Consider the following 10,225-nt stretch of genomic DNA (forward strand, 5'->3'; position numbering starts at 1 on the left):
TAGGGTATTTTTTTTTGCTCCATTGCTCGTACAAAACAAACATAATAGTTATATATAAAATGATATTGTTCGATGAGCTAAGTTTTAAATAGAAGTGAATAAAAATATAGTCTAGCTGAAAATATGTATTATTAATATACTCTGGAAATATTAATTCTAAAAATAACTACAGGTTGAATGCAGAAGACAAGTGCAGACTAATAATTTAAGTATGAATTTGTTAGCGGTGAGTAAACTGACTGAAAAAGGATTTACTATTAATTTCTTGAAAAACGGTTGCACTATTAGTAACTCTATGGATAATATCATCGCAACTGGCCACAACGTAAATGGTATATATAAATTTAAACAATTTGTCAAATCACCGATATGTAATTTGACAATGTCAAATAAATATTGGCATAGAAGACTAGCCCATATTAATCCGGAATATATGCGAATTTTAAAGAATATTGTGACTGGTCTTGATAATGTGAACATTACGACGGATATGACGACTAGTAAGAAACCATTTCCAAACCTCTGAACGCGAACGAACGATATACTGAAGATCGTACATACAGATTTATGTGGTCCCATGGAAGCTACTTCACTCAACGGTTCAAGGTACATGTTATTATTTATCGACTATTATTCTCGAATGACACGATGAATGTTTATTTTCTAAAACATAAGAGTGAGTCTTTAAGAAATTTTAAAAATATAAAGTGTTGAAAAGGGAACTAGCAAGTCGAACAAATGTATGAGATCAGATAGTGGGACGAAATTTTGTAATAGAGCTTTCAATATTTTCTTGTCAACAAATGGAATTCTACATCAGAAGGCGATACTATATACCCCTAAACAAATTGTTGTGGTTGAAACAGCTAACAGAACTATTATTGTAAATGCGAGAAGTCTAAAACGAATGTTATCATTATTAAATAAATATTTCATTTCATTTCAGAAGTCAGAAGTCTATTATAAATTGAAACGAATTTGAGCAAGATCAGTAAATACTGTGGTTTATATCAAAAACCGGAGTCCGACGAAGTCAGTGAAAGATTACCAATGATTTTTGTCGGATATTCAGAAGAAAGTAAGGGATGTCGATTATTTAATACGAAGACACGTTAAATCACAATAAATAAATAAATCACAATCAGTAGAGATGTTTTTTCCTGAGGATACCTAATGGGAATAATTTCAGTTGTCAAAATAGTAACTTTTTTAGATTTAATTTATTGTCATGTTCGAATGAAAGTGATGATGAATGGCAAGATTATTTACATAACTACAAAGACTAACTACAAAATTTTTATTGGCTTTAAAAAATCTTTTGTTGAGATTCAACTAGTAGAAGATACCGGAAAGGAAAAGAGTAGAAATATCTACAAAAAGGAATGAGATGCCATCAAAAACAATGCTTGTAAAAAGATCCAAGTCTCGCCATTCAGTTCTTCTACCGTAAAAAGTTTTGAGATCTATGTAAAACCAAGCCGGTAAATGTATGCAGTCCCTACTTAAGGGACCTTCTTTCTTAAGGTATTATCTCACTATCTAACCTAACAACATCTCATGGGACCATACCAATATTAAAAATCTTTTATGTTCTAAATAAATTGACGTGGCAATCGTACTAATGTTACCTGTGTGATGCGATATGATAAGATGAAAACACAATGTGACTTGCAGTACGATTGCCACGTTAATTTATTTAGAACATAAAAGATTTTTAATATTGGTATGGTCCCATGAGATGTTGTTAGGTTAGATAGTGAGATAATACCTTAAGAAAGAAGGTCCCTTAAGTAGGGACTGCATACATTTACCGGCTTGGTTTTACATAGATCTCAAAACTTTTTACGGTAGAAGAACTGAATGGCGAGACTTGGATCTTTTTACAAGCATTGTTTTTGATGGCATAATTATATTCTATAATGATTTAAGAAACTTCTAAATACGTTAAAGTGAAGATTCTATCGTTAACAAAGAGCCTAGAACTATAATGATTTTAATTACGGTTCTAACTAGCTCTTTGTCCCGCCAAGTTAAATCGGACTTGTTCTATTCTAAAAGATATGCGATGAACGATAAAAAATTTGAGTGCAGATAAAATAATATAAATATAAATAATAATAATCAATATTCTGTTTGAAAGTGGGAAATTTATTTTACGGTGTTTAACGTAGATAAATTCTTGTAGTTAATTACTTTAGTTATTTCATGCACCTACGCTAGAAGCTGAATTGTGAATATAAGGAGAAGCAATTTTGTTATTGTCAAATTTTAATTTTTGATAGGCACAAATTACACAACCACTCATATTTATGGTTCAAAATAATGGTGTTTAAGTTACAGTCCATCTAAAGATAAGTGGCTATCGCCGCCCATGGACATCTGTAATCAACCCCATATAAGTTTTAATTTCTATTTGAGATCGGCCGATGTTTGAGTCGACTGATGCGCTACCCCTGAGGACTAAGCTAGGATTCGCCGGAAAAGTATGCCTTCCTTACCACACCTGCATATTACTTCCACGTAAAAAATCTTCCCGTATCCCCAAAATTTGGTATAGATTATACGACGGCGATGTGGCAACACCGTAAAGATAACAATTTACTCTCTGTACAAACGCCCGTCTAATTAACTGCGCTAAACTTCACACAATTAAACCAGCTTTCAATTTTCTTTATTGTTCCAATATTAAAAGATAAAGTTTTGTAATGATTGACGAACTAAATAGATTTAGGAGTTTCGTATTTAGTTTTCGCTCAATTGTTGTAGACTGGATTGTTCTTATGGATTCTTTCTGAAGGTTCGTGGTTCGACTCCGGCGGCACCACCGCCACACCTATTTCTGCCTAATAACAGCAGTGTTAGGCGCTGCTGTGTTCCGTTTTCAAGGGTGTGGTAAGGGAGACTTACTTTCCCGAGGCCCTCCAGCATAGTCCTCAGGGATAGCGGCGCATCTGTGGCCGACCTCAGGTAGGAATATGTAATCCTATCGGCAGTAGCCACTTACCATCAGGTGGACTGCATACTCGTCCGCTACTCCTATATTATAAAAAAAAAATCTTTACTATTCTTTCAAACTGTCCAGTCAAGTGGTAGTGCTGCTACGAGGTTCGATGGAGGTCACCCTTTCCCCGTCCCATGAGCCCACGGCGGCGGATTCGGGGGAATCCAACTCCAGTCTTTAGGGCTCGAGATATCGTGTGTGCGTTCGGCACGCTCATCTCATGAGGGACAGCACTGAGAGGAGCCCCTCCCTCTCGGGACGTGGCTGGCGTTAACAGCAGCGTCGGCCATCACGTTGCCGGGTCGCAAATGTAATGCTAACGCTTTCTCGTAACCCGGCATTGAACGTCCAGAGGAATGCCGCGGAGTTTTAGTCGGTAAGAGTCCGACATATCCCTTCTGTTCCCCCAAGCAGAAGGGCATCCATGAGGATATATTTGGGGTAAAAAAAAAAAAGTGCTGCTACGAGGTTACACTATGGCAGCCCCACCACACATATTCTGTTAAGCAGTAATTTAGTTTTCTGGGTGTGTCTCGTTACATCATACCAAGTGTAGTTCAAATTTAATTAATCACTAAAATTTGGTAAAATGCCGGAAATAAAAATATGTCGTACGAGGAAAAAAATAAATAACTTGTTATGGAAACTCCAATTTCGTTTTGTTAGCTTCGTGTTGTTGGGCAATGCAGAGAAATTATAAACAATGAACTTGAGGTTACATCAATAATTATATAGAGTTCCTATGTTCAAATTTGGAACAACGTTTCTACTTTAAAATTATATTGTATTATGGAATGGATGGAATGAGGTGCACATTTAAAAAATACAGTTAACCCAATCAATACCCATGTTCGAAACGCGGTCTTCGGTATCTGCATCCGACACGCTCACATTGATAGGGATGACGTATAGATAGGGTTCGTCACTGTCACCCCCAGGTCAAAGTAGCGCAGTTATCGCCAAAACGGAGATTGCCGTCTATGCACCGCAGGCATCCCTTTGAATCGAACGATAAATGGGGGAACGCTGCCACCTTCAATAGATAGAATCGGATCCTGATTGGGATCGCTTATGTAAGCTTCCTGGGTATTTGTACAACTCGCGTTATGGTAAGTTACCGCAATCGTTTCAATTGAAGTCACATTTAGTCAGTAGTAAATGAAGAAAAAATGAAAGACGATTTATAAATGAGTGTAAAGTCATAAGTAAATTTCTTCTCATTTCCTTTCGTCTTGACACGTCCAGTCTCATTTCGTTTCGTTACGTTCTGTTTCATTTTGATACATTTCGCTACATTCTGCTTCGCCTTATCCCGTTTCCTTTTGTTTCATTTCATAAACCTTAAGTGAAGTATGAAGAAAAACGATATTTTAAAGTTAACTAGCAAATTACGTCACAACTACTCACAGTCACGCAAAGGAATTCTTATAACATCCATTGTTAATTTAGCATCTATGCTATAACTCCCTTAAAAGGGTTTTGCCTTAAAAAAGGCAAAAAATGTCTCCGCCTTTTGATGAGATTCTTTTTTCTACTACTCAATACTAAAAACGTAAAAAGAAAACTAATACAAAACCCTGTTATATCTCAGTAGCACTACCATGAGTTTACAAAAGTATTACTCGCTAGCGACTGCGTAAAATAAATGTATGAAAAATTGTACAGCGCCTCTGGTGGTTACTCGTAGAACTAAAATCCGTAGTGGCGTAACTCGATACGTAAAAAACCTATCGAAATCAAATCGCTAGCGAATGTCATTATGATCTATTGCCATACAAATTCGGTCCCATGAGTCATTAATTTGACAGACGTTGTCAAGAAATACCGTAACGATAGTAGTTATGTTATTCACTAGAAAATGACAATAGTTTTCTATTTACAATTTCTATAGTGGCGTTTCTATGCCAACTCATGGTAGTGCTACAGAGCATAGCAACGTTGTAAATAAGAAGTTATTCGAAAAAATACATCAAAAACAAAATAAAACTGATTACTACGTGCCTCGAGGCTTCAGGATATTGTTTCCTTTGCTTTGAATTACGCGGTTTGTTTATTCTAGATAATTACATTGAATCAAAGCGTGATACGAACACTAGATCGTTTGTTCTTCCCTTTGTTCTGAGAAGTTTCAGGTAATTCTCAGGTAGATAATTGTGTGTAGAGTATGTATTCTTTGTCGATTAACGCCCGATAATTATGTTGTTGGCAAGAACGGAATAATAAGGCTTTTTTTTATAATATAGGAGTAGCAGACGAGCATGCAGTCCACCTGATGGTAAGTGGCTACTGCCGCCCATGGACATCTGTAATCAACCCCAGATAGGATTAGATATTCCTACCTGAGGTCGGCCATAGATGCGCCGCTACCCCTGAGGACTAAGCTGGAACGCCTCGGAAATGTCTGTTTCCCTGTTAAAAACGGAACACAGCAGCGCCTAACACTGCTGTTATTAGGTAGAAATAGGTGTAGCGGTGGTGCCGCCGGAATCGAACCACAAAGGGTTCTACCACCTTCAATTTCAGGTTTGATTTATTCACAACTGTGAACCATTCATATCTACCATCATGTAGCTTTTTCCGTGAAGGATGGTAGATAGGGGAGCGAATTTTCACATCTACTGACAGTCGTCAGCTGCAAAATTAACACTCATTATTAATAATAATCAAAGTATTATTTTTTCCAACCAAAACATACAGAGTTATTTTTTCAAATGGATCTTTAGTGCCAAATCTGATTCTGTAAGGAATAACGTAAAATGCTGAAAGGATTTACCAGGCCTACCTCAATATATCCACAATAAAAATAATTGGAAAGAAGTGTTTCTCAAATACTAAGCACACTAACATTTTTCTATGAAAGGAGTAAACTACATTACATTAAAGTGACGCTGTCTTAACTAACACTATACAGCGTGTTACTTTCCTCATAGGTATCGCGAAGTTTCGAGCAAGTGAGGTCGTTCGTATCTGGGGCACGTATTATTTGTCAGTTGACGCGCGATAACTTTGTTGTCACCAAAAACTAAATTACTACTCGTGCCGCGAATGACGCTTCAAGGATACTGTTCCCTGTGTTTTGAATAACGCGGTTTGTAAACTAGATAACTCCATTGAATCAATGTAATCCACTAAACTACATTATAAAATATTTTTTATATCACGGCGTGCGTAAATTGACGTTTTACGCACGCTTCGCGTGCGCAAAACCCCCATTTCCGACCCCGTAATATAAAATTTTATACAACACGCGGACGAAAAATGTTTTTCTGACTCGTGTGATTGCAGTCCTCGCCTGCGGCTCGGCCTGCAAACTCACACTTGTCAGATAAAAATTTTTCGTCCTCGTATTGTAATGTACTATTTTTTCCTATAACATATTATTTGTTTTATATTATATTAGTATGAAATTATACATGCTAAAGGATATGCCTCTGCTGGGCTAAATCTCGAAATAAATTGTGACATACTGTATAAAGTATAGTACACTACATACATACGAGTATATAATACACAGTACATAGTAATATAGCTCAGACATCGTTTTTTTTTTTTGTATATGCATAATTAGGAATATTGTTATAAATATTATTTTTACTAGAAGTCATAGAAATGCTTAGTCGTAAAATTGCTTTAAGATCCTTTAACTATGTGCACACACATTTAAGATGGTACAGGATCCCTAGTATAGTTTTCATCATTTATTAATAACAAGCTGATTTTTCGTGAGTAGCTTCGTTTCGACAAGACGCCCAACATTTTTCCTTACAGCAATGTTGGTAAATGGTAGCTTGATGGGGCAGCAAGGATAAAATATGTTGACCGGACGAATTCTAAAAATTTATTACTAACCAAATTTTTCTTTGTTAATTATCAAGATAATTATTTAAATAACGTGAAAAAATATTTGTCCTACAAAATATAAGGTTTTTATTACGGCGTCCCCCCTCTCCAACATGTATCATAAACAAGGCCATGAAAAATAATTACTAACCAGCTGATTTTTTTTTTATTGGCTGTCTACCATTTACATAGTCTACCATGCACATTGTCCTACAAATTACATGGTATGTCATCTCGGACCTACGCTGAAAAGATGTTAATTCCGCAGGATTATTTTTTTTATTAGTAACTGTAGGACAAAGGTATCACGTGATAGGATAATATAATTTTTATCTAAATAAAACAATGTCCTACAAAAAAAAGGGTAACTTTTATTAATCCTGCAAGATTTGTAATTTAACTATAATATAATATAAATAAACTATAAAACTGGCGGACTGGAATAACGTACTTCGCAATTTGTAGGACAATGTGGGTAGTAAGCTGTGTAAATGTTAGACAGCTAATAAAAAAAAATCAGCTGGTTAGTAATTATTTTTCATGACCTTGTTTATGATACATGTTGGAGAGGGGGGACGCCTTAAAAAAAACCTTATATTTTGTAGGACAAATATTTTTTCACGTTATTTAGATAATTGTCTCGATAATTAATAAAAAAAAATTCGGTTAGTAATATTTTTTTTTGATTCGTCAAATCAACATATTTCATCCCTATTATTTTAGTTATAAACCACAATCGAGAACTTTCGTACGAGAATTTGTTGGGCGTCTCATTGAAACGAAGCTATTCTGGAACACTCAGCTTGATACTAATTATTTTTACATTAAGTATTAGTACTACAACTTTTAAGTGTAGGTCCGAGATGACATACCATGTAATTTGTAGGACAATGTGCATGGTAGACTATGTAAATGGTAGACAGCCAATAAAAAAAAAATCAGCTGGTTAGTAATTATTTTTCATGGCCTTGTTTATGATACATGTTGGAGAGGGGGGACGCCTTAATAAAAACCTTATATTTTGTAGGACAACTATTTTTTCACGTTATTTAAATAATTATCTTGATAATTAACAAAGAAAAATTTGGTTAGTAGTAAATTTTTAGAATTCGTCCGGTCAACATATTTTATCCTTGCTGCCCCATCAAGCTACCATTTACCAACATTGCTGTAAGGAAAAATGTTGGGCGTCTTGTCGAAACGAAGCTACTCACGAAAAATCAGCTTGTTATTAATAAATGATGAAAACTATACTAGGGATCCTGTACTAAGAGACTACGGTACAGTGGAATATAATTCAGTAACCTTCAGTAACCTTCTAGAAATAAATAAGAAATATCTTTCCTCAAGTACAAAAAGCAGGCAATTGGTTCAACAAACTGTGATCGGGTGCAACGGGTAACGCTGATGCGCCTGGCGCCGTGCCACACAATTGATTGTGTCGGGACTCCCACACAAGTTTGTAGAAATGAACAACCAGTTCGTATGGCAATATTTGTCTTCAGCTTCCGTGTACACAAGGGATCGCTCGAATTATCCGATGTTTGGAAATTCGTTGTTAAATGTTTCTTTACTAAATTGGAGGAAAAGAGAATTGCATTTACTAGTGGTAAATAATCATTGCCCATGATCGTGAATCGTTAACCTATTATTGTGGGGTATGGGTTTCCTCATAATGAAAATGGTTTAATCCATAGTTCACCACTACCTAAATAAAGATTAGTAAACTTCAAACACTGTAGTAAGCATTTTTTTTACATTTAGTTGGCCACTCGGTTGGCGACTGATACGTTGCTAGTTGCTCTCAGGACTAAATTGAAATGTCTACTGTAAGCTCATCCTTCTGTCTACTTTTTGTTTTGTACCATGATAATTAAGATGGTTCGTTCGTTTTAAAAGGTTTACACTATCTAAACATGATTTTTTTTTATAAGAATTTACCAAAAATTAATATTAATTGTTACAATGTATAAGACGGAATTGTTAAAAGAAACATTATTACGCATAGATAATGTAATTACATACATTATACATAAACCCACGAGTGAGCTGAGAATCTCTCAGAAACCCTCCAAAGAGCTTGTATGTCATAACATATTGCATTTTTAATAACTAATGCAATTTACTAAAATTAAGTAGTTACACCTCAACAATTTCGATCTAAGTTAGGTACTCTAACACGTTACTCCTCTAAATGAAGACGTGGAACTCCATTTTCATTACCAGGTGACTATGCATCATGCATAATAGATGGCAGCACTCCCGCCGATATGAGGTGATGTCGGAACGTAAGTGGCATAAGCAAATTTGGCTCATTTTGAGTGGAATAGACTACGTGAGGTAGGATTAAAGTATGTTTTTCTATGAATTTTCTTGATGTCTATCTACGAGTATCTGTTTACTGACACCGTTTATGTGATCTAACTACAAAGTACATAGTTTAACTTGTTATTCTATATGACTGTAACCCTTCTTAGGTCATTTCTGGGTAGAAATCTTTCCTCACAATGAGGGAGATCTGGTTGCAGACCTTGATTCAAATCCAATCACTCCGACTAGACTATCTGATCTTTACAATAATAGGGCTATCTTGACCTGCCGACAAAGCTTCATTTGATGATGGATGACTACACCCACGATAATCTAAAGGCACTCCGCAATCAGAGTACTAATCCTCCAAGCATCCATTGTTCTCACTGGGGATCGAACCTGAAACTTTTCGCGTATTATGACTGTTCTGTTAAAGGGTTGAGTTAAAGATAATGTTGCGTTTTTTCTCCTTGCATATAATCACGTTATTCTTTCATACAACTCTCACCGCATTTTGCCTTGTATTTTCTTCCTGTTTCCCCATATTCCTGCACTTCATTCAAAGCGAAGCTCGCGTCAAGTCTCAACTCATGCCCCTATCGACCTATATTGCGAGTTAAGGCTTGCTATTCACGCCCTTCAACTTTGAGGAGGTTTGAAGAATGTAGCGACATGCGCCGTTTGGGGGTTTTATTTGGAGAATATTGCTGTACAAGGAAAGTGGCGTGCTTATTATATCACATCAACACTTGGGCTTGAGTTAAATTAATGTTGAAGCCTTTTTGGACTGCTTTATTCAATATGTTCAAAGATTTGCTGAATGTTTACCATTTCTACTTCCTTTTATATGAAATTTCACTAAAATTTGTCGAAAAATGGTAAAACTGTTTTTTGTTATGGGTCTTAAGATAAAGCTATAACTATTCAGATGACTTAATTTCTGTGTCTGATGGTTCTTACTTACCATTGTCATTCCTTTTTGATACACTCAAAGAGAAGCAAGTACCTTACTGACGTACCACCAAGAGTGTTCCGGGTTCTACAGGCAGCAGACAGCTACATGATGTTAACTAT

At 35.8% G+C, this 10,225-nt stretch overlaps 1 long non-coding RNA gene across 1 annotated transcript; it reads left to right on the plus strand.

The window, feature by feature from the left end:
• The first annotated feature begins 273 nt into the window (after positions 1 to 273).
• On the plus strand, positions 274 to 1,144 carry LOC140749672 (uncharacterized). Its single transcript, XR_012103112.1, has 2 exons — positions 274 to 606; positions 947 to 1,144. It is a non-coding gene; the product is annotated as an uncharacterized LOC140749672 (long non-coding RNA).
• Positions 1,145 to 10,225: the final 9,081 nt, after the last annotated feature.

Source organism: Epargyreus clarus, unplaced genomic scaffold (genome assembly GCF_041222505.1).
Source record: "Epargyreus clarus isolate Ecla_fem2 unplaced genomic scaffold, WU_Ecla_fem_2.2 ptg000018l, whole genome shotgun sequence".
NCBI lineage: Eukaryota > Metazoa > Arthropoda > Insecta > Lepidoptera > Hesperiidae > Epargyreus > Epargyreus clarus.